General features: G+C 45.2%; 1 protein-coding gene across 1 annotated transcript in view; it reads left to right on the top strand.

Moving 5' to 3' along the window:
- Window positions 1–672: 672 nt before the first annotated feature.
- The window catches only part of TMPRSS2 (transmembrane serine protease 2), an 88,773-nt gene continuing 65,286 nt past the window's right edge, over window positions 673–24,159 (top strand). The window contains exon 1 of the mRNA XM_063956605.1: window positions 673–955. The gene's annotated coding sequence lies outside the window, so the exon portion shown is untranslated. The remainder of the gene's footprint in view (window positions 956–24,159) is intronic.

Raw genomic sequence — 24,159 nt, 5'->3', positions numbered from 1 at the left:
AATAGTCCATCACCTACTGGAGATGCCTTTAAGCTCACCAGCATACTTGAACGTCTACACTTGACCTTAGCCAAAAGGAAGAGAATGCTACTACTACTACTACTAATAATAATAATAATACTATATGCAAGCCATATACACTCTGCAACAACAGAACAATTTCCTAATACCATCTTTAAAAACTGTGAGTTACACGGTCAGTGCTAAATGATGGGTGGCCAGAGGAGTCATATCCCCCAGAGAGGGGCAGGGTGTGATGGCCATCGGGTGTGTGGTGCACATGGGCCCCAGAGTAAAGTGTGGCCGCATCTCTCCAAGAAAATGGAGTCCCTCCTGTCATAAAACACCTATGCTCCCAGAGGAGCCTGGGGAAAAGCCTCCATGTCTCCTACTGCACCCTGTCCTTCTGTAATGGGAGTATGGTTGATGGTGCAAATCAACCTCAAAATCTTCAGCACCTGGGAGGAAAATAAAAATCGACTTGCATCTTTTGCATTCCAAACAAATGGATTGACATGGACTGACATGCTTTTTTAGTTCTCTAGGTTTAGAATCCTGCCTGGAGAGCAGCAGAGGTGTAGCTGTACCTGTACTGAGCACACTGTGTCACATTCCATGCCTTTGTGATGACTGCGCACCATGGATCAAGCCTAGGTCTCTTGTTTGTTCTCATCTGAGCAATAGAATTGTTCTTGTTTTGAAATTCCCCCAGGGCAGGGAGACACAGCTGTGAGCTGCATGTTATTTCCTTACAAGGTGGCCCGGCCCTGAATGGGTTAAGGCCAGGAATCTGCCTCTTTCCTTAGTAGGAGGTGTGATGTCAGGTTTGGGGGAGGAGAGCTTCCTACACCTGTGTCAATAGGTAACTCACTTGCTCTATGTGCTGTAGCAGAAACAGGAGGTGGTAGCAACTGCGAAGAGGAGATTTACAACGGTCTAGGAGAGGCCAATTCAGGTATGAAACTAGAGATATTCACCACGTCTTCATTTACATACAGGTCTCACGCGTGTTTAAGGCATTCTGCACATATGTTGCTTTATAGATAACATGTATATTAATTCTGTTTATATTTATAATTATAAAATATGTAAAATGTAGAAGTAAGTATGTTATATCATATTATTCAAAAAGTAGCGAGATGCTGACGAGATTGTTTTTAAATAACTTTTCATTTTGTATTATTATTATTATTATTATTATTATTATTATTATTAATGAAACAGAACATTATTGTAATGCTTTAAATAGTGTGTATTTAACTTGATAATTTTTGTTCTAGAAGTGTGTTACAGAGGTAGTAAATACGGGATCAATTCAATTAGGTGCAAAGGGGGCGTCTAGTCACTCGCGAGGCCAAGAACCTCACCCCCTAATTGAATTGACTCTTCTAAGTATTGGCTTAAACAGCGGGATATAATTGCGTCCAAAACATTGCCTTGCAAGTGATTCGCCCTTTTAAAAAAAACATCCGAAATCGGCCAGCTGCCCGCACCTCCAGCTATCTCGGACGCCGTTACTTCCCGCCGAAAGCGTTTTTATGAATGATATAGTGTTTTGTTCACGGTAATATCTGCATTTTTAAAATAACTCATTCTTTTTATGGCTGAAGCTTTAAATTTTGACTTTATTTACTGCGTATGAAATGTTCCTTAATGTGGAACGGCTCTTAACTTTTTGAAGGCTATTGTCCTGTGTCGTAAATAAATACAAAAATAAAGGAAAAATTATACATTTTGTATCACTTAGAAATCGCATGACAGAATAAATGAAGCATACATCCGTATGATAACTGATAAATGTCTGTTGGTATCAACAATTTAACAAAGGTTTAAAAATACGTATGGTTATCTGCTGTTATTGGCTATTGGCTACTTTCCTGAAAAGGACATAGATAATGACAGACTTTTTCCGTTAAATGAAGTGCCGTAAAGGAGTAATCAGTTGATGGGATTTGTATTTCTTTCCCACCAATTCAAATCAACAATCTCCGAGAATAAAAATAATCTGGATTCGATTTCATTCCAAAGGGACTGTAGAAAGAAAAGACTGATTACTGTAGATTTCTGTCTTCACGCATTAGATCCTTTGTGATCTGGTCATTCACAGTGATTAGGAAGCGGATCTGTTTTTCCATCCAGATTAGTCTGTTCCGCGATCAGACCTCCGGGTCTAAATGTTTGTTGTCAGATTTATTTTTGTGACTTTTTCTTTTAGATATTAGACGTGGTTTTTTTTTTTTTGTGATTTCAGTTTTAGAGGTTTTAAAACAGATTTTCTGCACTTTACGTTTGATTATTTGATGACTACCCTGTTATCTGACACAAAATATTCTCTGTTTGTCCTGTGTAAATAACACCTGACCTTGGACTGCAGTTACTTGTTGAGATATAGGGTATATATATTGGCGTTGTTTACGTTTGTGGAGTGATAGTGCCGTGGTTTTGTGATTAGGTAGTGGAAAGATTGGATGTGCGATCACACTGGGTGGTGTGCGGTCATTGGAAAATAATGCACGGTCGTGATTTAGGCTCCTGTTCACTATGATCCGCAATTCAAATGGGGTTGTAGTGTGATCTTTTTTTGCCTAAATTCGCATTGCGAATTTAGTAAATTTCACTTGAATGGATCAATAATCTCACACAGGGACAGAGCTTGCGAGAAAAGGCTGTCCCTGCGAATCTTCTCCGCACTCTTCTCACAGTGAGAGAGTCTCCACGGACGCAAACCCCCACCCCCTGCCGCTGTCCCCCCTCCCACCTCCGGCAACACTGCCCCCCCCCCCCCCCCCCCACACACACACACACACACACCACCGCTGGCTACCTCCGCTCTATCTGTCCGAGCAGAGTAGGAGTTGAGGAAATGGGGGCAACCCCGCTTGACACCATGTCCAGGTGGCGCTGTTATCGCAGGGCTCCCTCCGGTATTTGTTCACAATTCCTCTTAGTAAATTTGGGCAGATCACATTTCCCATTACAAGAATGGGAAATGAGATATTGCTTAATTATTTATTTTACATGAAAACTGCTCCAAAAGCCCTTTAATACATTAGGGTGATACTAAAATAATGTGACTCTAAAATAATCTGTCATTTTGACATACCATTATATATATATATATATATATATATATATGTATATATATGTATGTATGTGTATATATATATATATATATATTACTGTGCAGCATTTGTAACAAAACAATAAGTAAGGGAGGATACACACGGGGCGAATTTTGCTTCATTTCTAAAGGGGGGTACACACGGAGAGATCCCTACTTAAAATCTAAGCAATCTGACTAGATTGCTTCGATTTTAAGCAGGGATCTCTATGTGTGTACCCCCCAGCGATAGCGATGTGTGGCCCCGCGCATCGCTATCGCAGGTGCTAGATTGAGCCAGGCTCAATCTAGCGGGTCGCTCACTTCAGCGCTATTTGAAGTGAGCGGCCCCCAGTCCCCTCCTCCTTGCTCAGCACATCGCGCTGTGCTAAGCGGGGGGAGAGATGTGTGCTAAGCAGTCTGTGATAGATCGCTCAGCACACATCTCTCTAGTGTGTACCCCCCCCATAGCAATCTGACTAGATTGCTTAGAAAAGAAGCATACATCGCTCTGTGTGTATCTAATCAGTGTGTATCTAATCAGGTCGCTCACATACCCTCCAACATTTTACACTTAAAAACCGGTACAAATAAGGAAACCGGTACAAAGCCCTTTTTGGCCGGTACAGACCTTAAAAAAACGGTACTGTACCGGCCAAAAAGGTACAGTTGGAGGGTATGCGCTCACTTCACCACTGTGGAAGTGAGCGCCGTCCTCCCCCGTCCAGTCAGCACACATCTCACCGTGTGTACCCCTCTCTAGGATGACTGTAATTGTGCACAATCTCAGAGATAGTGGTCTTAGCATTGATTAGTAAAGGTTCATACACATGTAATAAAATGGTTGCCTCTATGTTCCCTTCGTGATCAGGACCAGGAAGTGACATAACGAGAGGGAAGTAGATAACTTCAGCCCTTACTGCACCTAAATGTTTTCTCCGTTCTCCGTTCGTTTGAGGTTATTTTGTTTTTTCTATGCACCACTGGACCGTCGCGGGCTCTGTGTCTCGGTCCGCTCCGTTCGCCACAGACTACTATTCCAAATAGTTGGTGACATGGACCTAGGGGCTTATGGAAAAGGTCCTCTCCATGAAGAGAAACTAGACACTACCATAATAAAACAGTCCCAATGTCCCATCACGTTCACAAAAAATGAATGAATACATAAATAGAAGTAAACCAATCAGCATTTTAGGAGCAAAACTTAACTGCTCTACATTAATTAAATGGATTGTTGTAAAGCGATAGGAGGTTGGACTTATGATGTATATACTTTTGCGCAGTGCGCCTCTTGATATTTCCCCGCCTCTGTGTACTCCTGGACCCATTTCTGGTTTTCCAAGACATAAACTTAGATTGTAAAGTACAGCAGGAGTGGACCTTGTTGTGCACTGGGCAGAATGTGACAGCATACTGGAGCAAAAAACAAGGTATAATGTATTGAACATGGAGAGTAGTTGATAAATTAGACCCAGGGAGACATAATGGTAGATGTCAGCCTTAATGCATAGGACAGGAATAGGAAAGCATTTTATGCCCTGATACAGTAAGATACAGCTTGTAGGACATATAATACAGAGGCGTCACCGGGGTCTGCTGACACCCGGTGTGCACTCTGTATCCCCCTCGTGTGCCTCCGGAAAGGGGGCATGGTCTATTTTAAAGGGGCGTGGCCTCAGCTGGAATCCTGATGACGTCACTCCAGTGCGCCCTCTATATCCACCCGCAGATGCGTCTGTCTGAAAAGGGGACATGGTCTAACATGAAGGGGCGTGACCTTAAGGGGAATCCCGCTTAGATCACCGATTAGAGGTGCTGGACTGCCCCCTGGAGACTAGTGCCTGCACTGCTGGCTCCTCCTCTGGCGCTGCAGGAGAATGTCACATTGCAGCACCCGGCTCCTGTCCCTGTGGAGAAGGCGGCACCCTCCTTCTGACATCACTGATATAATATATGCCTGCAGTGGAAGGCTGCATTTATTCAACTTTCTGTAATGGAACACGTCACCTAAATGGCTCCACGCAATACGCAAGTGACCAACTCTAGTATTCTTTATTTATATGGCGCCAGAAGGGGTCTACAGGGCCTTCCGTACAAAGTACTTAAACAGAAACAGTATGACCAAATAAGATCAAGGACCTGCTTTATAAACCTGTCTGTATCAGCGGTCATAATACCCAAACAAGTATCATGGTGGCAGCACCCAAAGATTTAGGGGGACATGTACTAAGCAGTGATAAAAGTGGAGAAGTGAGCCAGTGGAGAAATTTCCCATGTTAACCAATCAGGTGCTCCATACAATTGTATAGTATGCAAATTAGAATTGTTAAGTCAATGCTGATTGGTTGCCGTGGGCAACTTCTCCACTGGCTCACTTCTCCACTTTTATCACTGCTTAGTACATTTCCCCTTCAGTTCAGTTGTATGCAGTGGGCAGGAGATAAGTGAGGGAAGAGGTCCATGCTCGTGAGAACTTAGGGGTCTATTTACTAAGCCTTGGATAAAGTCTCTGGAGATAAAGTACCAGCCAATCAGCTCCTAACTGCCATGTCACAGGCTGTGTTTGAAAATGACAGTTAGGAGCTGATTGGCTGGTACTTTATCTCCAGAGACTTTATCTCCATCCATCCAAGGCTTAGTAAATAGAAAACCCAGTCTCAATATGGATTTTTTTTTTTACATGTATAATACAGTCCCATTTTTTTATTTATTATAATACAGTCCCATGGCAAAGGTGTATTCTTCTATTCATAACTTCTAAAAAGAAATACATAATTTTTTCAGTAAACCTGCTTTAAAATACAGCTGCTATGGTCACTGGTATTGCAGAATGTGATACAGTAATAGTTTATAAATATAAAAGTCAAAGCTTCATTATAACGATATATTTTTTAATCTGCGGCTTTTGAAACTTTATTGCTGGTTGTCTTTAATACAACATTTAACTGTAAAAACCTTCCATAATAAATCAAACACTTAAATAACCTCCCTTAAGTGTTGTTTCTCTGGATCACTTCTACATGCAAAAACGTTTATAATTAAAGCAGTCCATTTGTACAATGGGGGTCATTCCAAGTTCGCTCGTTGCCGATTTTCGCTATGCTGCGTTTTGCTGCTAAATGCGCATGCGCATGGTACGCAGCGCACATGCGCTAAGTTATTTAACTAAAAACTTAGCAGTTTTGCTGGTGTTCGTGCGACGCTTTTCAGTCTCACTGCTGATCGGTAAATGATTGACAGGAAAGGGGCGTTTCTGGGTGGTAACTGAGCGTTTTCCGGGAGTGTGCTAAAAAACGCAGGCGTGTCAGGGAAAAACGCGGGAGTGTCTGGAGAAACGGGGGAGTGGCTGGCCGAACGCAGGGCGTGTTTGTGACGTCAAACCAGGAACTAAACGGACTGAGCTGATCGCAATCTGTGAGTAGGTCTGGAGCTACTCAGAAACTGCTAAGAATTATTTATTAGCAGTTCTGCTAATCTTTCGTTCGCTATTCTTCTAAGCTAAGATACACTCCCAGAGGGCGGTGGCTTAGCGTGTGCAATGCTGCTAAAGGCAGCTAGGGAGCGAACAACTCGGAATGACCCCCATTGGCCAATTCATTGGATATTTCATCTATCGTGCTTCTCTACTGTGAGAGGAAAAAGGTGGGTGTGGGGGGGGGGGGGGGGTAGACCAGGACTGCACACCCTATTTTTAAACATTAGAGGTACTACCATGCTGAGGCTTCTAGTACCACACAAGAAAAAGGAAAAATGCAGGTGCACACTCTAAGCAATAAGAATACTTATAGTCTTAACATGAGTATGAGTGCTTAGAGTGTGCACAAGCAATTTTCTTTCTCTTACATAGAAAGAAAATTGCTTGTGCACACTCTAAGCACTCATACATATAAGAGGCTCTTGATACTTTATAAGAGTGCTATCCCTTTTCAAGCAATATGTCATGATGGGTCTTGCAGCACATTTGCATCACAGATTGTGCCCATTCCGGTGCCTGGTGACTGGTGGCGGTGCCCCTCATTTACTTCCTCCTTTGAGCACCTCTACTTAGCGGACACCAGGATAGTAATCTTATGTGTGTCTCTACTTAGATGCATGATTTTGGCTGTACACCTGTGACATCAATCAACTGGCTTTAATCCCTCTCTGCCTGTCTTCCTGTACCTGTTTGCACTGTTAGTTATTTGCATATCCTGTATGACTTACTGTGTATTGGCTCGTTGCAACCGCATACTGTACGTCTGTCAGTCACTCTTGCCTTTTTCTTATTAGTTATTCACATAGTAACATAGTAACATAGTAACTAAGGTTGAAAAAAGACAATTATCCATCGAGTTCAACCTATTTGTGGTCTCCTATGTAGTCTTATTATAGGACTAGTTATTTTTATGTTCGGACTAGTTATATTAACTATAATGCATGCCTACGCACCATAACCCTGAATATCTTTATCCAATAGAAATTTATCTAACGCTTTCTTAAAGGTGTTGACTGAGTCCACAGTTACTACTCTCTCAGGCAGGGAATTCCAAACACGTATTGTCCTTACTGTGAAAAAACCTTTTCGCCTCAATGTGCGGAAACTCTTCTCCTCTAACCTAAGCGAGTGACCACATGTCCTCTGTGCTGATCTTATAGAAAACGGGTCCCTCCCAAGCTCTGTGTATTGACCCCTTATATATTTGTAGATGTTGATCATGTCCCCTCTTAGTCTCCTCTTTTCCAATGTAAACATGCCTAGCCTTGCAAGCCTTTCCTCGTATCTTATATAGCGCAGCATATTCCATTGCGATTTACCAGTTATAAACCTGTGCTCCCTGCCCCATGATCTTGGACAAGTTACGGACTCTGACATTGTGCTGTCAGTCCTGACTGTGTCCTGGTTCTGACTGTTCTCTTGTTAGTCAGCAACTGCCTAGTGAGAACATCAGTTTCCACCTGCGGGTTCCTTGTGAGCATTCCTGGTGAATACCAGAATTGCAAACAGACCTTGAATCCCTGATAAGGTGCAAATCACTAGAGCCAAAAATGGGTTATATCTGGACCAGATGTCACGGCACTAAGGGCCCTTATTATAGCAGTGCACCATGCTACATTAGGTTTACTTTGAGTAAAGCAAATTGCCCACGGGGAGGCTTTTATAAAGTTAAGGTGTGACCAGATAATAGTAAGCTGTTATTAAAATTCAAACACTTTTACAGTTACTGTAGATACGTTGCAATTCATTCCACAGAATGGACGTTCTGCCCAGAGCTGACTTCACTGATACATTTACAAGAGGTCACCGCAATGGGTGAGGTTTTTTATTGGCACTGAAAGTTTATTATTACTACCCCATAATAATTTGTACAAGTTGCTTCATGTTTTGTTTTCCTGATTAATAATTTCTTCTCCTTCAAAACATTTATTTAACACTCTACAAAGCTCATCCGGTGCAGCAATGGTCCCAGTGAGCAGATGATGAAACAGTAATCTCACACATTGTCAGACTGGGAGTGAAGGGCCCACTGGGGGAATGCAGTGTTAGGGGCCCATGCATATGGGTGTATACTTCAAGTGCGCAGTCTGAAACCTGATCCCTAAAACAGGGGCTGGAGCCTCAGGTAGGGGAACCCTCAGGAGTTTCCCCTGTGCCCATGTGGGCTACTCTGGCCCTGATCTCACACCTTTGCTGGACAGCTCCCTCCTTGAGGTTGTGGTACTGTGAGAACAATGTAAGATAGGAGTTGGCTGGAATGCTTTCGGCATATCATGTTGTTATTCTAGTAGAAGGCACAGGGGGAAGTCAGCTGAATTACCTCTTTGATCACAATGTCACAGACAGTATACTTGTAGAACTGCTTATGAAATGAGTGACAGTTCTACCCCAGCCCATACTTCCGCTAATTGTCATTATGTTGGTGTCTTGTTGAAAGAGTGCTGCATTCAGGGAAACAGCGGATCACCAGATCCCAGAGCTCAATTTGGGGCACGGTGATGCCACTATAGGCTTCACGGGCCCCCTCAGGCAGTGATTTGGGGCATCAAGCTCAGAGCAGGGACCAATCTAGCATTGCTGGGCCCCCAAGGCCTCTGGGCCCCCTAATGGAAGCCCTTATGGCACAGACAGTTTCACCAATTACTGCAGCTCCGCCGTCTCACTCTTGGAGATATCTCTGTAGCTTTACTGGGGAAATGATTTTGTAGATATCAGGCTAGCATGATGGTTTTACTCTATATCCCCAGCATGAATGCACATACTCAGATGTAATGCAGAGAATTGTTATTTCTGTCCACTGTACTATTCCGTGCAGTGTACGGTACATAATTATGTTCTTTTCTGTCAATAGCACTTGTGTGCTTAGTCCCATTATCTGCGCATAATATCTCTGACATCCTGCAGGACCTGTTATGTGCTGGAACAAGCTTTTATTCAGGTTACTCCGGAACGTCATCCTTTGCTATGAAGCAGGCAGGCTATTGCGTAGTTATACTGATCATCGATAAACATGAACAAGACTCTGGGGCTCATCCTTTAGTATATATTGCACCATGAAATGGTATGCTCTTTGTCAGCCAGTGACCTGCTCCGTTCTTTACCTGAACCCTCTGGCACTCTTTCTTCATTTGATCCCACAAATGAAGATGAAGTATCATCACTCTTCTCATCCTGCTTCTCTACTACCTCTTCTCTTGATCCTTTACCCTCACAAATAAGTAAAGCTCTGTCTCTGGTGCTCATCCCAACCTTAACCAACATCTGTAATCTCTCTCTCTCTACTGGTATTTTTCCTTCACTCTTCAAGCATGCAGTGATTACTCCCATTTTGAAAAAACAAAATTCTGACCCTAACTCTCTCTCAATTTACCGCCCTATCTCTCAGCTCCCTTGTCTCTCTAAGCTACTTGAGAGACTTGCCTACACTCGACTCACACACTTTCTTAACTCATACACTTTATTGGACCCACTTCAGTCAGACTTCCATTCCCAACACTCCACAGAGACTGCACTGACTAAAGTGGTTAATGATTTGGTCACTACGAAGTCTAAAGGCCACTACTCACTACTTATTCTTCTAGATCTATCTGCTGCATTTGACACTGTAGACCACTCTCTTCTCATACAGACACTACAATCCCTAGGTCTTAAAGACACAGCCCTTTCTTGGTTCCTATCGTACCTATCTAATCGCTCCTTCAGTGTTCGCTTCTCTGAATCTACCTCCTCTTCGCTACCTCTTTCAGTTGGAGTACCGCAAGGCTCAGTCTTGGCTCCTCTGCTTTTCTCTATCTATACCTCATCTCTTGGTAAACTAATCAGCGCTTTTGGATTTCAGTATCATCTGTACACAGATGATACTCAAATCTACCTATCCTCACCTGACTTGTCCCTATCTGTACTGGACCGTGTCACTGAATGCCTTTCTGCCATTTCATCCTGGATGACATCTCGCCACCTCAAACTTAATATTTCAAAGACAGAGTTAATTATATTTCCACCGGCCAATAGTAGGTACCAACCTGATATCTCTATCACTGTTGAAAACTCGACAATCTACCCTACCCCACAAGCTCGCTACCAGGTGTCATCCTTGACTCTGATCTGTCCTTTGTTCCCCACATTCAATCTGTCTCAAGATCATGTTACATGCATCTAAGAAACATATTCAAAATACGACCATACCTTACACAAGACACTGCTAAAACTCTAATCCACGCTCTAATTATCTCCCACATTGATTATTGCAATAGTCTCCTAACTGGTCTTCCCAAAACGAGACTCTCACCACTACAATCCATTCTGAATGCAGCGGCGAGGCTTATCTTCCTCGCTAGACGTTCATCGTCTGCAGATCCACTCTGTCAGTCCCTCCATTGGTTGCCTGTATTCTACCGCATTCAATATAAAATACTTTTACTCACACACAAGGCCATTAACCAAACTACACCAACGTACATCACTTCGCTTATCACAAAATATCTCCCCCCCCCCCCGACCTCTTCACTCTTCACAAGACCTGCGTCTCTCATCCACACTCATTTCTCGCTCCCACTCACGATTGCAGGACTTTCATCGGGCTGCACCCACTCTGTGGAATGCCCTACCATGCACAATAAGACTCTCCTCTAGTCTCCAAACCTTCAAGCGTTCCCTGAAAACTCACTTCTTTAGGCAAGCATATCACATTCCAGAACCGCCCACTTAACATTCATAAACCTTCCTATCAAATTGCATCCACTCTGCACAGTCCACACATATCCTCACATGTCTTCTCATTCTTCACTTTCCCTTCCTCTCAAACCCGGTTCATCATTGCTGTGTGACCATATCATACAGGCCACCAAGAACCTTTGCAATCTGGTGGACAACTATGCAATAGATAGCACCTATCCTTGTGTACACATGCCTATTTCCCTATAGATTGTAAGCTTGCGAGCAGGGCCTTCCTACCTCTATGACTGTTTGTTATCACCCAGTTTGTTATATCATTGTTCTTTCCAATTGTAAAGCGCAACGGAATTTGCTGCACTATGGTGGTCATTCCGAGTTGTTCGCTCGCTAGCTGCTTTTAGCAGCATTGCAAACGCTAGGCCGCCGCCCTCTGGGAGTGTATCTTAGCTTAGCAGAATAGCGAACGAAAGATTAGTAGAATTGCTAATAAATAATTTCTTGCAGTTTCTGAGTAGCTCCAGACCTACTCCTACACTGCGATCACCTCAGTCCGTTTAGTTCCTGGTTTGATGTCAGAAACACGCCCTGCGTTCGGCCAGCCGCTTCCCCGTTTCTCCAGCCACTCCTGCGTGTTTACCTGGAACGCCTGCATTTTTTAGCACACTCCCTGAAAACGGCCAGTTTCCGCCAAGAAACACCCACTTCCTGTCAATCACACTACGATCACTCGAGCGATGAAAAAACGTCGCTCGAGCTTGTGTAAATCTACAAAGTTTTGTGTTAAATTACTGAACGCATGCGCGCTGCGTACCGTGCGCATGCGCATTTTCGACCTAATCGCTCCGTTGCGAAAAACGGCAACGAGCGAACAACTCGGCATGACCACCAATATAAGAGACTGTTAATAAATAAATAAATAATAATATAAAAGATTAAGTTTATTTAGCTAAAGAGCAGAACTTACTGCAGTAACACACATCTTCCAGCTTTCCATTTCTGGTTTATTTTAACCAAAAGTATTGACGTTTGTTAAGTAAGGAGCTACCTATATAAGAATAAATTTGATACCTAGCAATGTGACTGGTCTCACCCTGCTCCACTGAGGTCCTAAACTTAGAGGGGACTTGTGTGTGATCATTTGTAAATGGGGCATGAGGCTGCGGAGGACATAATAGAGGGAGAAGGATGAGAGCAGAGGGGAGGAATGATTTATATGAGGTGGGGAAGGTGATGGTGGCGAGGAGAAAAGGAGGTGAAGATGGGGAGAGATGCAACACAGGGCTGAAAGCACCAACTAATGCATTAAATTCCTCTACTTGAAACCCAATCAACACTTTTTGAGGGAGATGTACCAAATCTGCTAAAGATGACAGGTGAAGTTGCCCATAGCAACCAATCAGCTTTTACCTATCATTTTCTAGAATGTATTTGATACATGGTAGTAGCTGATTGGCTGCCATGGGAAACTTCTCCACTTGTCTTCTTCAGAAGGTTTGATACAGCTCCCTGTTATATGTTGTAAATGTTTTCATTTACTACTTTACGCAATATAGGAGATTTAACAATGCTTAGAGAGAGATAAAGTAGCAACCAATCAACTCCTAACTGCCATGTTACAGGCTGCGTTTGAAAAATGACAGTTAAGAGCTGTTTGGCTGGTACTTTATCTCTCTCCACTTTATCGGTAGATTAAAGTCATTTAAATGCTGACAACTCCCAATCTCATTCAGCAGAGGTAATTATGGTACAATCTATACCTATATTAAAACTGTTAGGGTTGTGTTGGTACATAGCATTTTTTTTCTGAGAAATATACTTCTAGGGACTGTATATGAACTATGGGGATGAAAGAAAAATCTGAATTTTTGTGTGTGTGTGAATGAATTTGAATAGCATTTTCACTATTCTATAGGTCAGTGACCTAGAAAGAAACTGAGGTATGTATTATCTTGATGTGACATCAGGGAGAGGAGCAATAACAGAAAAAACAGATGCTTGACATTCGGCGCACTGAAAGTTGGTGTTCCGATCATGCTTCTAGACTCTGCCCAAGTTACGCAACGGAACCTGACTTAAAGTGAATGCTCTGCAGAGGAAACTAAATGAGGTAGAGATTCTAACGGGATGTGGCGCAGGTGAGACTGTGTTTATACCACGTAGGCGTAAACCGTCAGAGCTGCAGGCGTAGATCTCAGGACCAGCTGCTTCTCCCATGGGCAGCTTTACGTGGCTTGCTCATGAGTTAGTAGCCCCAAGCAGCTTTTTTATGTTGGAAATGGCTGCAGCTAGAAAGTGTATCTCAGATATGCAGGGTAATCAGGTGCTCAGTTACCTGCGTCATGCGTTTTATCTAAAAAGATAAGTAAATTAAACTTGAATTTGAAACAATGGAAATTCCCTTTTAAAAATCCATGTGATGCACAGGAGGGAAATCATCTGCAGAAATCAATGGAAGGTAAACACAGAGGCAGCACGCAACACTTTGCAGGCTTCAACCTACAACTGTTCCGAATGCCAACTGCCAAATGCCCTGCTCTCCTCTTCAGTCAGGCTCCGCTGGATCTCCATGGAAGTCCAGTGTTTGTTTACTGTGATGAGCTGAGATACAGGCACACTCATTAGCAGATCATCATATCACTGCCAGGAACCTTACTATATATATATATTTCCCCATAGACCAATAAGGACGATTGACTCTAGACTGCAGCAATCTTTCAGTTACCAGCAGTGGAGGTGATTTACAAAGTGCACTGAGCTGCTGAAAGCTGCAACTGTTCCAGCACCTGAACGTCTCTTGACTCGCACAAGTGAATTGCACTGGGGGAGACCATACAAGTGCAAGTACAGTAGTTATGCGGTGCACATCAGCTGTGCTTTGCGAACTGCAATTTATTATTAATATCATTGAGATTTAAATATACTTGTGCCAATATTTCAGATTTGGTGGGGGGATGTATCAATACTTTTAAAGGCTACAGAAGGAGAAGCTGGCCATAGCAACCGATCAGGTTCTAGCCATCATTTTATAGAATGTCCTTGATAAATGAGGTAGAAGTTAGATCGTTGCTTTGGGCAACGGCTCCACTCGTTCCTCTTTAGAAGATTTGAAACGCCTCCCCCTTGGTTTCTTTAAGCTTCCATGAAAGCGTGTTTTAGCCAGCTAGACTTCAGCGTGTGACTGTATTTATAACTCACATTAGGGGATGACTGAGTTGGTGGTGACAAATGAAGCATGCCTTACCAAACTTGGCAGCTGTACAAAGTATTTCAACACTGTTCCGGAACCTACATTTGGTAAAATATTACCTCCATTTAAATAGTTTTTGGATATTTTGAGGTAACAAGGAGATATCTTGGAATACACCTGTACCGTTTATGGATGGTGGGGGGAGGGTTTCTCATGTGAACCGAAAATAAATAGTTAATTTAACATTTTCTGTGAGTATATGGGTAAAATTATGGCGCCCTCTAGTTGTAGTATTATAGTGTAAAAATTGTGATCAAAGTGTACTAATAAATCGTACAGTAGGTGGATTCATACCAGAAATCAAATCAATAAGTGCTTATCTGTGTATGAAGAGATTTATCAAATCTTCTAAAGAGCGGTTGCCCATAGCAACCAATCACATTCTAGCTATAATTTCTCTGAACCATAGGAATCCCACTGTCATTCTTCTGACTGTTGGGATCCCTACCCCATCCCAATTAAAAATGTCCAAATTGACCCTGTTGCCAAACAATGGGGGTCATTCCGAGTTGTTCGCTCGCAAGCTGCTTTTAGCAGCTTTGCACACGCTAAGTCGCCGCCTACTGGGAGTGAATCTTAGCTTATCAAAATTGCGAACGAAAGATTCGCAATATTGCGAAAATACTTCTCTGTGCAGTTTCTGAGTAGCTCGAGACTTACTCTGCCAGTGCGATCAGTTCAGTGCTTGTCGTTCCTGGTTTGACGTCACAAACACACCCAGCGTTCGCCCAGACACTCCTCCGTTTCTACAGCCACTCCCGCGTTTTTCCCAGAAACGGTAGCGTTTTTTCACACACTCCCATAAAACGGCCAGTTTCCGCCCAGAAACACCCACTTCCTGTCAATCACATTACGATCACCAGAACGAAGAAAAAACCTCGTAATGCCGTGAGTAAATTTCCTAACTGCATAGCAAATTTACTTGGCGCAGTCGCAGTGCGAACATTGCGCATGCGCAATAAGCGGAAAATCCCTGCGATGCGAAGAAATTTACCGAGCGAACAACTCAGAATGACCCCCAATGGTTCCAATTTCTGCAGGAATTTCCAATTTAAAGGGACAGTCCCGTCGTTTTATGGTTGCCACATTTATCTCAACTCGCAGGAAGTTGGGAAAGTACTGTATGTCCCCATTGTGTTTGCTATGGTTTGATGACATGTTCAGATTGTTGACAACCACAATGTCTACTTGCAAAATGTTGACACTGACAAAATTTCAACATAGTCCATATGTTGACAGCCAAAATGTTGACATCCAATTTTAAGTCAAACCCTTACCATAAACTTTAACCTTAATTCTGTTGGAAATGATTTGTGTGCAGGCGTTGATAATGCAGAGTTCTATAAGCTCGCACCAACGGATGAGTCAAACTTTGATCAGCTCTTTCAGCAAATTCCAAGCCTAACCCTATATACTTTCTATTGTTCATATTTTGCAAGTGTCAACATTTTGATTGTGTTGACATTGTGCCATTCAACATTCTGGTGCTGACCTTTTGGGTGAGATTCAAATGATATATCACGCCCAATTTCCTTTCTAAAATGATCTCTGTTATCGCACATATTGCGCCAATAGTAATCAGGTTAAGCTGTGTAAAGGGTTGGGTGCCTCTCTACTCCGGGGGTAGCGAGCTGAAATAATGATACTACGTCCCTGAGGGCAGAAACAGAACGGGTGTGTAAAGGGGTGAAAATAATTTAATCCCACCCTTTGACTGTTGTCATCTTGTTTGTCTAAAACAGTGGTTCTCAAACTGTGTGCTGTGACACCCTGGGATGCCGCGGGACACTTGCCGGGGTGCCTTGGATTGGTGGTCCAGGACCAATTCAAACTATTTATTTTGTCAATATAATAGGAAAAACCAGTGCTGGTGGCTGCCAATCATACAATATGTGGACAAACAGAAGCAAATCTTGTCCCTCACCACATAATTGAACCTAAGGACGACATATTATAAACACAATTTACTTTAATTTCCCAATAATAAACTTTTGGCCTAGGGATTCCATAGAAAAAAATTCTGATACTCTAGGGCACCGTAATTCCAAAAAGTTTGGGAACCACTGGTCCAGAACATGACTACATAAAGTCCCCATTGACCATAGTATGCGGGCAACACACTCACCTGAGGCAGGTGCTTCCTGTGCAAGCAGTAATTCAAAGCCCCCAGCCCCCACTATACAGTGTATACGTGTTGCGTTGTGCGTATCTTAGAATGCGCGTATGGCCGCATCAATACCGTTAGTGGGTTCCAACTGTCACAGGTCCTGATTCACGCTATAGGCACTGCAGACATTGTATGAAAATATGTTAAAGCCACAGGTCCATCTGAAGTCAAAAGACGTATCTAGTTGGCATTTCAGATCCGAGTGCTGCATCACCATGGCGACCATCTGTCGCCGTATTGGCCATCTGAGTGAGCCTAAGGCTACTTAGAATGGCCGCCCCAATCTCCACTGCCGGGGCCAGTAAACCTGCAATGGAAGATAGACACTGGCCTTGGCACGCCTCCAAAAAGGAGGCCAACATGACTGTCAAGAACGCAGCCTCTTCCCCACCACTAAACGGCCACAGCTTGTCAATCCAGCTGCAGCATCCAGGCCACTGATCCAGAAGCCACAGCACCATCGTTGGACATATGCATGGCTCTGGCACATGCCCAGTTTTAAAAAAAATTGTCCGACTGCATAAATATCGCCCACCTCTGAATCGGTTCCATAGTGTGCTCCAGACTGGTGATCATGGTGCTAAATAGCCTAGCTAAATCGTGGCCGCAAAAAAAATGTGCCTGACACCCAGCATATATCCCCCTCCCTCATTTCCCCGACCTAGCCTGAACCTCCTAAGTGGTGTACAAGTCACAGGAATCCTTGGTAGCCATTAACTGCTTGGACATGCTGGTACTTGCAGAACTACAAATGCCATCATGCATTTATCCACAGGATAAAAAAAAAATGTTTTTGATGACACACTATGTAAAAAAAAAAAAAGGATTTTAATGAACTACCTTTTAAATCCTTTTCTCATAGCCCGTAGAGGATACTGGGGTTCATTTAGTACCATGGGGTATATACGGGTCCACTAGGAGCCATGGGGACTTTAAGAATTTGATAGTGTGGGTTGGCTCCTCCCTCTATGCCCCTTCTACCAGACTCAGTCTAGGAAACTGTGCCCGTGGAGACGTACATACTTCAAGAGAAGGATAGATATGGATAGTGGTGAGATTCCGAACCAGCACACACAAGAGGAAAGCCAAGCTAACCAAACTTAAAACAGGAACAACAACGGCTGAACCAACATTACTTAACCAAGTAACAGTGCAGGAAGAACGAAGCACTGGGCAGGCACCCAGTATCCTCTACGAACTACGAGAAAAGGATTTACCGGTAGGTAATTAAAACCCTATTTTCTCTTACGTCCTGGAGGATACTGGGGTCCATTTAGTACCATGGGGATGTACCAAAGCTCACAAACCGGGCGGGAGAGTGCTGAGGTTCCTGCAGAACTGATTGACCAAACTGAAGGTCCTCAGAGGCCAAAGTATTAAACTTGTAGTACTTAGCAAACGTGCTCGAACCTGACCAAGTCGCTTCTCGGCAGAGCTGTAAAGCCGAGAAACCCCGAGCAGCCTCCCAGGAAGAACCCACCGACCTAGTAGAGTGGGCCTATACAGATTTTGGACATGGCAAACTTGCTATGGAATAAGCATGCTGGATAGTAAGTCTGATCCAGCGTGCAATTGTGTGCTTTGAAGCAGGACACCCAATCTTATTGGGATCATAAAGAACAAACACGAGTCCGTTTTTCTGTGACAAGCTGTTCTCTTCACATACACCTTCAAAGCCCTCACAACATTCAAAGTCTTTGAAGTAGCAGAGGTGTCGGTGACAACCGAAAACACAATAGGTTGGTTGATGTGAAATGCGGACACCGCTTTAGGAAGAAATTGCTGATGAGTTCTGAGTTCAGCTCTGTCCTCATGGAAAATTAAATAGGGAATTTTGTGAGACAAAAGTAAACCCCCAGCTCCGACACACGTCTTGCTAAAGCCAAGGCCAACAGTGTGACAGTCTTCCACGTAAGATATTTTACGTCCACCTCCAGTAAAGGCTCAAACCAGTCTGAATGGAGGAACTGCAGCAGCACATTGAGATCCCAAGGTGCTGTAGGAGGCACATAGGGAGGTTGGATGTGCAGAACACCTTTCAAGAGCGTCTGGACCTCAAGGAGAGAAGCCAATTGTTTCTGAAAGAAAATGGACAAGACCGAAATCTGGACTTTATGGAGGCCAGACGCAGGCCCACATCCACGTCTGACTGCAGAAAAAGCAGGAACGTCCCAGATGAAACTCCACCGCAGAATAATTTCTGCTCTCATGCCAAGAGACGTATTCCTTCCAAATACGATGGTAATGCTTAGACGTTAGCCCCTTCCTGGCTTGGATCATAGTCGGGATAACCTTGTTAGGGATCCCTCTCCTGGCTAGAATCAGCTGTTCAACTTCCATGCCGTCAAACGTAGCCGCGGTAAGTCCTGATAGACGAACGGGCCCTGTTGCAGAAGGCCACAGATCTTCGAGGAGCGGCCTTCTTGGCCAGTCCGGAGCAATAAGTATTGCTTGAACCTTTTCCCTTTTTATTCGTTTTAGAATTCTTGGGATCAGAGGAAGTGGAGGAAACACACCATCTGATAGACCCATGGAGTTGTCAGGGTGTCTATCACCACCTCCAGAATGTTGATTGGAAGAATGACTTCCTGACTTGACCATCTTCCCTGGAACTGCACCCCCTGAGTGACTGCTTCCCAACCTCTGAGGCTTGCGTCTGTGGTCCCCTGATAGGGGACTTAGTACACTAATAGTCGCTCCCCCCCTGTTATGACCCCCTGGTACCGCTGATGTAATCTGGAGTCACAGTGGAGGAGCTGCGCTTCCCTGTCCTGTCAGCGTCTGTGTATTCTGCAGAGGGAAAATGGCGCTTGTGAGCTGCTGGATCCTCTCATAGTGAGCCCTGCCCCTTCAATGGCGCACGGTCTTCCCACTTTTTTTATACTGGCTGAGGAATCTGGTGCTTAAAATGGAGAAAAGCGTTTTAAGGCTGTTGTGCCAGTATGGGTACTGTGTACAGTGTACGGGGACGCAGTTGTGTACTATATCTGGAGACGCATTCCGCCCCGTGTAGAAGCCGTGCGTCTCCGTACCCTCATGCCACCATAATGGCCGGTGCCCCGCTAGCCGGGATGCTGGCTCAGTACTCACCACTCTTCATTCTTCTGGCTCTGTTAGGAGTGGCGGCGTGCTGCGGAACTATACGCTCGCTGTGATGGGCTTGCGAATAGGTCCCTCAGGAGCTCAGTGTCCTGTCAGCAGGGAACGGGACCATTAACCCTTCAAGAGGTTGGGCCGTTTTCCCCCCTAAGTCCCACGAAGCAGGCAGGCTGGTGCCATCCAGCCCTGCCTGAAAATAACAAACATAGAAAATAAATGCAGAAAACTCTTCAGGAGCTTCCTTCAGCGTGACCGGCTCCTCCAGGCACATTTTATAAACTGAGTCTGGTAGGAGGGGCATAGAGGGAGGAGCCAGCCCACACTATCAAATTCTTAAAGTGCCCATGGCTCCTAGTGGACCCGTCTATACCCCATGGTACTAAATGGACCCCAGTATCCTCTAGGATATAAGAGAAAAGGGGGCCTCTGTACGATTATCCAATCAGAGCTGTTTTCTCGCACACCAGCCAATCAGAGTGTCCAGTATTCCAGTGGGCCTATCTGACACTGGTAACTTTTTTTTTTCTTAACATTGTTATGTGAAGGGTAATCGGCCTTATAAAGTTAATCCGTAGAATGAGTCATTTTAAGTATTGTTTAAACACTTTTGCGTATAGTGTAAATTAATTAGTGACTAAAGTTTCAGGTGAAAGGAGATCCTGCCTGTTGCTGAGTTACCTAATTTCCTTCACTCCTCTTGTATGTAGCCAAGCCTTAACATGTAAAATGTATGCATGAGGAAGTCATTATGGGGGTCATTCCGAGTTGGTCGTAGCCCTGCAAAATTTTGCAGGGCTACGATCATGACAATAGGCATGTGGGGGGATGCCCATCACAGGGCTATCCTGCCCCGCATGTCAGTGCCGCCCCCCCCATCCCCCGCAGATGCACTTTAGAAGTAGCTCCGGGCCAGCGCAGCTTTAGCGTGCTGGACGGGAGCTACTCATCGCTCCCCGGCACGCAGCGGCTGCGTGTGACATCACACAGCCCCTGCTGCCCGCCGCCTGCAAGGTCCGCCCATACCTGCGTTGGCCGGACCATGCCCCCATAACGGCGTCCAAACGCCGCTCTGCCGCCCCCTCCCACCCAGTGACCACCTCTGCCTGTCAATCAGGCAGATGCGATCGCAGGGAAACAACGGCCTTCAGCCGCCCGGCATGCGTCGGTGCCGCGCAATTCTGACTTGATCGCTGTGCTGCAATAAACTGCAGCGAGCGAACGGGTCGGAATGACCACCTATAAATCACATGGCTTTACATAATTAAAATGTGGTGTAGTTCTCATCACTGGAGGCTAGTAATGAACATTACTGCAAACTACTATATGGCAAGCAATCAAAACTTGGCTTTCATTAATCCACTTGACATAAGAACTAATTGTTGATTGGCTGAAAAGAGCTATTGTACTTTATATTGCTGTTCAGCAGTTAAAGAGATTAGAAGTGTGAATGAGAATATTGCTCCAATGCTATGGAATTTGCTCTCTGGCCGCATGTAAACTGTTTTAATTGGCCAGGAAGGGCCACCTGATGCTTGCTGATGACATCATCAGCCGGAGAGGAACAGACGCCACACGAGAGGAACCCAGAGCTGTGTAGAGAAGTGTGCCAGAGGGTGCCAGTGAAGAGACTGCCATTCTGTTTATCATGTCTCATCCCCCCTTTGCACGACCTTATTATTGTGTGCCTGCCAACCGTCCCCTTACAATGCTGACACTGCCTTCAAAACTGGAAAAACTTGCTTATGTCTGAAAGGGGCCAACCTGGGAATTTCCCGGGACTGTGGAGTAGTGTGAAAGGGGGTATCGAACAAAAACCCAGGTTTTTGCTGAAGAGAAAATCCTAGTCTGAGCAGGGAAATTCCCGGGTTGTATGTCTGATAGGGGTATAACTCATTTATGTCAGTTGGACGAATCAAAATCCTCCATACACGACTTTCAGAAAAACAAAGGTTAGATTTTGCATAAATGCTCTATTGGATGCAGGGTGGACCAATCCACGTTTAATGATGACAATAAACACATTACACAGTGTGAGGATTCCCCAATGACCCCTGAATGTGTTACCTGAACAGGTATGTATCCTAAATCCTAATGCCTGGGTGACCTTGGCTGTGCACATATATATTGGAATTACGCAGGAGTTGTCCGGTTTTCAGCTGTGATTTGGGTGTGTAATAAACCGTAATAAGGCTCAGATAACGCTAATAATAATAATGGTGTAAGGAGTGAATACAGGGCAGATCTAATACCTTTTTCCACAAGTGATGCGGGTCGCAGCCGGGAGCCTGATACGGGTGCTACTCGACTGCTACCCGCATCAGAGCCCCCTTTCCCTGCCGGGTTGGTGGCGCTGCTGGTGACGCGGCAGGGGCGGCGCTGGGAGATCACATGATCTCCCAGCGCCTCCCTTCCATACACTGTGAATGGGAGCCGTGTCGCATCGACGCGGCTTCCATTTACACTGCACAGCTTACCGGGTTGAACTCGTGTTCAACCCGGTAAGTTACACGGGTAGGATTCCCGGATCACTTGATCCGGGTTTTTGCAGAGGGAGCCTTTTCCACTAGCAAAAAACACGGGTAAATGCGCACCCCCGTGCATTTACCTGTGTTTTTTGAGCTAGTGGAAAAGGGGTAAAAGTTTAAAGTGACCCCCGGCCCCTTCCCTTCACACTGTGCAAACCTTCAAAATGTTACTATAAGTAAGTAGCAGAGTAAAATGTCCAAATACAAAATTCTCCATAAGTGGCACTGTGATGGTGACTGGGGAATGCTGTGTGCAGCACTGTGGTGGTGACTGGGGAATGCAGCGTGCAGCACTGTGATGGTGACTGGGGAATGCAGCGTGCAGCACTGTGATGGTGACTGGGGAATGCAGCATGCGACACTGTGATAGTGACTGGGGAATGCAGCGTGCAGCACTGTGATAGTGACTGGGGAATGCAGCGTGCAGCACTGTGATAGTGACTGGGGAATTCAGCGTGCAGCACTGTGATGGTGACTGGGGAATGCAGCGTGCAGCACTGTGATGGTGACTGGGGAATGCAGCAAGCGGTACTGTGATAGTGACTGGGGAATTCAACGTACAGCACTGTGATGGTGACTGGGGAATGCAGCATGCGACACTGTGGTGGTGACTGGGGAATGCAGCGTGCAGCACTGTGATAGTGACTGGGGAATACAGCGTGCAGCACTGTGATAGTGACTGGGGAATTCAGAGCGCAGCACTGTGGTGGTGACTGGGGAATGCAGCGTGCGGCACTGTGGTGGTGATTAGGGAATGCAGCGTGCGGCACTGGGATGGTGACCGGGGAGTGCAGCGTGCAGCACTGTGATGGTGACTGGGGAATGCAGAATGCGGTACTGTGGTGGTGACTTGGGAATGCAGCGTGCAGCACTGTGATGGTGACTGGGGAATTCAGAGCGCAGCACTGTGATGGTGACTGGGGAATGCAGCGCCCAGCACTGTGATGGTGACTGAGGAATGCTGTGTACGGCACTGTGGTGGTGACTGGGGAATGCAGCGTGCGGCACTGTGATGCATGCTTACCGACATTCTGGCTGCTCTCTGCGGGAGAGAGCAGCCAGGTCGGCTCAGAGGGCGGGCAGGGGAGGCTGTGACGTTGAGGAGGGGTGGGCCGGAGGCGGGACGGGGGAGGAGCAACGGTGGGGCGGAGCAAGGGCGGGTCACGATGACACCTCCTTTAAGCCACCACCCCCGCTCTGTAATGCCGCGATCACCGGCATTACACTGCAGGGGGCGTGGCTATGATGACGCGATTCAGCAAGAATGCAGCGTGTGGCACTGTGATGGTGACTGGGGAATGCAGCGTGCGGCACTGTCAGAGCCGGCCTTAGGCATAGGCAAACTAGGCAACTGCCTAGGGCATTTGGTATGCTTAGGGGCACCAGCAGCTTCTGCTGATTAAAATGATATGCGGCATGCCTATATTCTGTGTGTGACTGCGGTTGTATCTGCATACGAAATGCTACGTTGCAGTGTATTCCTGGAAACCACTGTAATGTAGCATTTCGTATGCAGATACAGCCGGAGTCGCACACAGTATATAGCCATACTGTATATCATTTTAATCAGCAGAAGCTGCATGTGCATCCTAGCCACATAGTAATGCAAATAAGATGCATTTTTATAAACAAAAGGCGCCCGACGTTAGCAGAGCTGCCAGCTGACTCATGCCAGGCATCTCCTGCAGAACTAGCGGTGGTGTTAGGGGGCATCTGCCCTAGGCAAGATTTTGGCATCATATTGGTTAGGGCCGGCTCTGGGCACTGTGATGGTGACTGGGGAATGCAGCGTGCAGCACTATGGTGGTGACTGGAGAATGCAGCGTGCGGCACTGTGATGGTGACTGGAGAATGCAGCGTGCAGCACTATGG

This window comes from Pseudophryne corroboree, chromosome 2, assembly GCF_028390025.1.
Source record: "Pseudophryne corroboree isolate aPseCor3 chromosome 2, aPseCor3.hap2, whole genome shotgun sequence".
Taxonomy (NCBI): Eukaryota; Metazoa; Chordata; class Amphibia; order Anura; family Myobatrachidae; genus Pseudophryne; species Pseudophryne corroboree.
This window is presented reverse-complemented; position numbering and strand designations above follow the sequence as displayed.